General features: G+C 48.1%; 1 long non-coding RNA gene across 2 annotated transcripts; it reads left to right on the top strand.

The window, feature by feature from the left end:
• The first annotated feature begins 2,432 nt into the window (after nucleotides 1-2,432).
• Nucleotides 2,433-3,927, top strand: LOC113953273. 2 transcript variants are annotated; one of them, XR_003529816.1, is made up of 3 exons: nucleotides 2,433-2,707; nucleotides 3,443-3,523; nucleotides 3,618-3,927. It is a non-coding gene; the product is annotated as an uncharacterized LOC113953273 (long non-coding RNA). The 2 variants fall into 2 exon arrangements; XR_003529815.1 differs by lacking the exon at nucleotides 2,433-2,707 and adding an exon at nucleotides 2,783-2,938 and having other exon boundaries at nucleotides 3,445-3,523.
• The last annotated feature ends 2,830 nt before the right edge of the window (nucleotides 3,928-6,757 follow it).

The following is a 6,757-nucleotide window of genomic DNA, read 5'->3' on the forward strand; positions in this document are numbered from 1 at the left end:
TGTCTACCACATGGAAATACCCCTCTGGCTAGTCTACCATGACAAAACATTAGAAGTTCTAGAATCTCTTACCATATGATTTACCAGAGGGACTTCTTAAGCAATCTTACTGTGCTGGGAACCACCATATTTCTGGTTTGGGTTCTGTCAATGTATCTTGCAAAAAGAAATAGCATCTTATAGTAAAAAAAGTATATAAACATCATAGTTGGAGACCAGGAAGAGGTTTGAGATAAAGCATAATATATTTACAGAAAATTACCTGTTAGATAATTGAAAAATTGGTATTAGTATAAGAATTATAAACATAATTCCTGAATGGCTTAAAGCACCTCATTTAGAATTAAAAGGAGATTATGCTGAAAGCATAAATATAGTACTGGAGAAGGAATAATAGCGAATCTACTCTGTTGTGGTAGTAACCAGTTTTATTTCGTATTTTTGCTAAGAACTATGGGATAAAATGTTGCCCTGAAGATGGAGAAGACTGAATTTCCCAAAGGGACTTGCAAATGCCTGAGGAATGCTAAACTACCTCGCTTGTAGAAATGCATTTCAATTTAGTAATATAAAATGCAAACTCCTGATTTAGGTAGATAAAAAGAGTGTTTGCTGTCAGCTGGATGATTACCTGTTCAAAATTCAGTAGCAGAGAAGACTCAAATTGGACAGACCTGACTATATGATGCAGCCCTGAAAAAAAAATCTTTGCTGAGTTGAGTGAGTAGAGATGAGGGGAGATGGATCCCTCCTGTAAGAGCCAGATGCAATAATAAATACTGTTCTCACTATATACAGGAACTCCTGTTTGAGAAGGATAAATGAATGCCATAATGTAAGCCAGAAAAAATCTACAAAGGCCAACAGTCTAGGACGAAGTCGTTTTATCCTGAGAAAACAGGAGTAAGATAACTTGGTTTGTTTAACTTAACAAAGCAAAGGCTTAAAGGAAATGCAATTGCTGCATATGAATGTATTGGTTGAAAAACATCAGAGAGACAAAACAACCATTTACCTAAAAGGAAAATTTAGCAGAAGAACAAATTGAGTCCTAATTACATTTAGGCAGGAAATCAGAAATTTCTAAATGTCAGATGTTTGAGTGTCTACACTGTTCTTCTAGTAAACATAGAGTAAAAATCCCTCTCTCCCCTGATATTTTTGGAGGTGTTCTTTAATATGTTTATGAAAAGGATTGCGTGACATAGCTGGCTGATAGCAGAGACTGAATTTGGGAAGTCCATTCTAGTATGTCACTGTATATATTGACAGTTTCTTCTGGGTGCCAGAAGCAGGTAAGCACAGTGTGTGAGGTGTATACAGGTACTTATACTCTCACAGAGAGCTGTCATGCTGTCAACATTACCTGTAATGAAACCACTAATCACTCAGAAGGCTCACAAAAGGCAGTTCTAATTGTTATAACTAATTCAGTTTTCCACTGCAAGGAAGAGTGCCTTATCTTTAGTTCTTAGCATTTGGAAGCTTTTAGCTTAATCAACACGTTTAAGTGAAGTGTCATTTCATTTTCAGTTTTTCCACTGTTCTGGACCATCACGTGTTTTGACTCTGAAAGAGTTTCAGTGAATTACTAAAATGTAATTTCATTGAATATCTAAAAAACATTCAATGCATGAAGTCCATGTAACCAGGAAGGCAACGTCAGCTTTTCCATTAAGTGTTTTAGTCAGACTTTCCCTTGGAAGGTAGAGTCCATCTCAGAAACCCCAAGATCAATACACAATGGCTGAGGAACTTTTTTTTTTTATGTAGAAAAAGATTTTAGTTTAGACTGTTCCCTGAAGCACCATTGCTTAGTAACGTTCCCAAAGCCACTTACTCTTAAATATACAAAGAGGAATTTCCTAAAAATACCTGAAAATCCAAGGTGACTAAGCACAAATACTCTTGACTCACTTGACTCACTATTACGTCTGTTTACTAAGTTCAGTTATTTTTGTGAATGCCTTTCAGAGGGCAGCTGATCTGAGGCCTCCTTAGCCTGAGAGACAGGGTTGCAGAAATGACAGTGTGTCTGGGCTAAGGTCTTAGTAAAGTAGCACTTTGAAAATCCTCAGAAATGTTCTTCTCTTCAGTTGTGTAGAGGACTCAGGATAAACTTATGAGTGCATAGGCAAGCAACTTATGCTGTCTTAGTTCTTTCCCTGCTCTATAAAAATTAGTAAGACACAATTCTGTTCCAGGCATAGAAAAAGATATACAACAATTGAAAAAGGACTTTATTCGATGGATTTTACAGTTCTTATGTGGTTTCAAATATGTGCATTGTATGTTACCCCTATAGTTGTACTGCCTGCACATGATCAGACTTGCCTCGAGTTTCTGTTCCCTGCTTTCCCCGCTCCTCCCTCTGATTGGCTGAAAAAGCTGCAGTGTGGAGAGAGCTACCATTGGTCCTCCCTTTTCTCCCGACTCCTTACTCCTATTCGTTTCCCTGGTTGTCTGTCTCATGCTCCACCCCATTTGCTGGCTCTTTCTACACCAGATCTTATATAAACCCTCCCACACCCTCAATAAACAGCCATTGCACCCGATCTTCAATCTCGATTCGGGCTCTTTGTGCAGTGTCACAGTCCCACTCCCCTCTCCCCCCGACCGTGGCACAATTCTAATAGAATGCTTTTCTCTCATGTTAAGGTGCTCTGAGTGGAAGCACTGTCCACTGTTCTCAAGTGGTTTATGAAAGGTGGAGCATGGATCTGAGGAATATAGAAGATGTTGCCTTTGTAGATGCTTGTCATGAGAGTCTACACTTTTTTCATCTACTGGCTTTCCCCACCAAGCAATCTTGGTGATCAGGGCAAATTCTTTTCATTAAAATTGGTGTCTCATCCACTGGGGTAATTTGCTCATTAGATTAAGTTGCCAATGGCAGCTTTTCTGGAGTTGAGGAAGAAAAAGAGTTTCTTTTAAATAAGTAGTTTAGTGTAAATAAGTGGTGTACTTTATCTAAGGGAAGAAAGAACATATAACATGTACATAGACAAGGTGAGGTTATTGAAAATACAACCTTAACTGTAAAGTAAGAAAATACTATCATTCGCTGTAGTCAGGAAGCACAGTGCTGAATAGACAGAAAAAAAAATTGACTTGTAAATAGGTCTTTGGGAGGTTATAACTCAAGGTACATGTATTATTCAAGAAGTAATAAGGTCTGGAATCTCCATTTGGAGATAAATATTTCATTGTGCAAGGCACTGCACAGGTAAAAATACAGGGGGGAGGGGTCTACATTGCCAACCACCTTTCAATTTAATGAGAGAACTTATACAACAAAGAAACAATGGGACTGCACCCTAACAATGACCAGATTGAAATGATGGTTAAGCTGTTGGAAGACATGGTGGTAGCTTTGCAATTTTAGTTCCTCCACTTCAGTGTTTCATATCTCCTGTTAGTGAATCATATCTTTATTTTACAGAGAGTACCTTAAAGGATGAGCAGGTGCAAGCATGATGGGAGGTTTCAGGCTGGTCATTTGCAGAATTCCTATTCTTTTTAGGTCAGATTTTTTAGACAATGAAAGTTCACATCTATTAGCTTTCATCTAGTTCAATATTTAGCAAAAATTTAAGTGGGTTATCTTGCTTTTTGAGTCTTTCTAATGCCAGAGTGCAGCTTAGTTGGATGTACAGTGACCCCACAGAGTCTGATTCACCTGCTCATATGCTGCTCTCTCAATGGTTTGCATGGGTATTTGTTGGAGGTGCCCTGATGGAGACCTATGAGTGGTAGAGAGAAGTTAGTAAAAAGAAACCAGAAGAAGAGGAAGAAAAAATATTGGAATGTACTTACACCGTGGTGCGCTGAATATGACTGTTGGGACCACGAGAGTGTTTGTTTCACTGTGCCTTTACTCCGTTGTGCAATTGTTTTATTATTAGTATATTTTATTATAAAAATGCGTTATTCCGTGCGCTGTATCCCTGTTACCCTTTTTTCTATTTGTTCAATGTAAGCCCTTTCCTTATTCATCCTACCCTGCTTCACCTGTTCTACCCAGAGACAGTTTCCCATTTGTCCATGTTCAGACAGTTCCACCCCTTGTTGCTGTTATTTGCCACTCCTGGAATACTCCTCCCACTCTCCACACTTTGTTCCACAAAAGTCCCTGCTCTCCCTATAAAAGCCAGCATCCGTGTTTAATAAACGTTTATTCTCTGTCACACCGTGACTACATGCAGAGCGATCCTCTCTGGATCTTGCATTAAGATGGGTTACAGCTCTCCTTAGAACAGATATTCTACTAATAACAGACACAGAGATAATCCAGCAGCCAAATAATTTAATCCTAGTCCTTCATTTTGTGGCCTGCTAAATGGTAGAAGGACAAGTGAATATCAGGACGAAAGAAGGTGAAAGCTTTGGTTTTGATTACTTCTTTTTATTCTTTTCATCTGCTGCTAAAAGTACCTTATTATTCAGCCCAGAGAGCAGGGACTTGTACTTTAGTAGACACGACAATAGAATATAAATAATTTACAAAGGCAGCATAGGGTATCACTGAGACCCCCTTCATCTATACTAATTAATTCAGGAAAATTAAAAAACACTAGACCACCTCAGTGATCAATACGCAATCTTTGCCCCACAAACTCTTTCTGTTAGTGCACTTAACCAATAGGTTTCGGTCATAATTTAAAAATAATAATATTTATTAAGAAGCTCTATCCTCCCTCTAACTAGTCTCTTGGGAACAGTCATGGTAAATTATACCAAACATCAAATTCAGCTAGTAACACCGCAGCATCTTCCCGCCTCGGCGCTGCCGTCCCGCACGACGCCTCTTCCGCTGTCTTCTCCGACGGCTTCTGCCGGGGCAGGAGGAGGCAGGTGGGCCCGAGAATGACCAGCTCCTCCGTACCCAAGGCAACCCGGACCCCACGCCCCCGGAGGCACATCTCCAAGCCCCTCCCCGCCCACCCACAGGCCCCCCCCCACTCCCACGAAACCCTCCAAGCTGCACTTGGACTCACCACGGCGACGCACGGCGCAGTCCCAGCCGCTGCGGGGAGCCGGGCCCTCTGGGCAAAGGCAGCTGGGCATGCGAGGCAGCGGCCAAAGAGGCTGCCGCCCTGCTTACAGGGGGCTCCGGCCGCTGCCTGGACCACAAAGCGCCTGGGACACCAGGGCACTGGCCCCGACTTACAGGGGGGCCCTGGGCCCAAAGGCCTACGGAGGCTCCTTCTCTCCGCTTCGGGGGGCACCTGACCCGCTCCCCGCTAACGGGGCGGTCGCCCCGCACAGGCTGCCAGCTGAGGGAGCGCAAAGGCTCCCAGACCCGGACCCTGCTTACAGGCGGGTCCACGCCCAGGGAGCCACGGAGCTCGGCCTTCCCCCGCAGCATCAAGTACCTGGCTCAAGGGCCAGGCACTGGGGCTCGTGGCCTAAGGCCCTGAGCTGGGCCCCGAGGGCAGGGAGGGCACACGCCCAGCCCCACGCCTGTGAGAGGCCGGGGGACCCCGCGGGACACCGGCCTGATTACAGGCGGTCCCTCCAACCGCCCGCCGAGCAGGGGGGACGCGCAAAGCCCCACTTAGGGGGCCGCCCCCCCCGAGGCCCGGCACTCCCAACAACGGCCTCGCGGCCTAAGGCCGGCGGGGACAGGGCCCCAGCCCCGACGACGGGGGGAGGCCCACGCTGGCACATCGCCAGCAGGACGGGCAGCCCCGCGGCGCGGGTGGCGGTGCCCGCGCCGCCACTAACGGGCTTCGCTCCGTCCTCGGGGACAAGGGGCAAGCCTGAGGCTCTCCTCTCCTGCTCGGCGGCAGGGCTGGCTCCCCACGGGTTGGCGCACAGAGCCCCTCTTTCCCTCCTGGGAAGTCTAAGCTACGCTGCCTACGTCTCTACGGGGCCTACAGGAGGGACCAGCTCGCTCACTCACTCACACCCACAAGACAAGGACACAAAGGGGGAACGTCCCAGAAGAGGGAGCAAGCTCTGTGCGCCAAGCCGGGGGGGAGCCGGCCCTGCCGCCGAGCGGGAGAGGACAGCCTCGGGCTTGACCCCCGGGCTGCGCACGGGCCAGAAGGGCCGCGGCGTGCTGAGGGGCAAGGGACACAGGCTGTGACACACCCCGACTACGGGGGGTCACGCTGGCCAGGGGCCGCCAGCAGGCACCCAAGGTGCCAAGGGGAAAAAGCCCTGCCCTGCTTACAGGGCGGGCTGGGGGTCGGGAGAGCTCCGTTTCCCCCCTCGGGCGCGGAGGCGGGCACTCTCGCCCTCCTTACAGGGCGGTTGCCCCTCTCTCCGGGCAGCCACAGGAGCGCGATGGCAAAAGGCCAACGCCAAGCCAAGCAAAGGACCCAGCCCTGCTTACAGGGAGGTCCGCCCAGCGCCAAGCCGGCCGGCGCAGCCGGAAGCTGCCCGCCGGACTCTTAGGGATCCCTGCCCCGGGGATGCCAGGGAGGGGCCTTTGCCCAGAGGGCCTTTCTCCCGCCCCCTCTTGAGCGCGAAGCCGACGCTCTTCTTCCTGGCTCTTGCCTCGCCGTCCCGCTCCACGGCTCCCCTTTCTTCTCGGACGGCTCCTGCCAAGGCAGGAGGGCGCAGCTCGGACTCAGAAGCTCCGAGTCCTTGCACCGAAGGAAAGCGGGACCCAGAGGCAGCTGCCCCAGCCACCACCCGCCCGCCCACTCGCAGGACCCCCACACCTCCACACCACCCCCCCAACTTCAGCTGGGCTCACCGCGGCGTCTTCCCGCCTCGGCGCTGCCGTCCCGCACGACGCCTCTTCCGC

This window comes from Corapipo altera, unplaced genomic scaffold (genome assembly GCF_003945725.1).
Source record: "Corapipo altera isolate COAL_440 unplaced genomic scaffold, ASM394572v1 68, whole genome shotgun sequence".
Classification (NCBI taxonomy): domain Eukaryota; kingdom Metazoa; phylum Chordata; class Aves; order Passeriformes; family Pipridae; genus Corapipo; species Corapipo altera.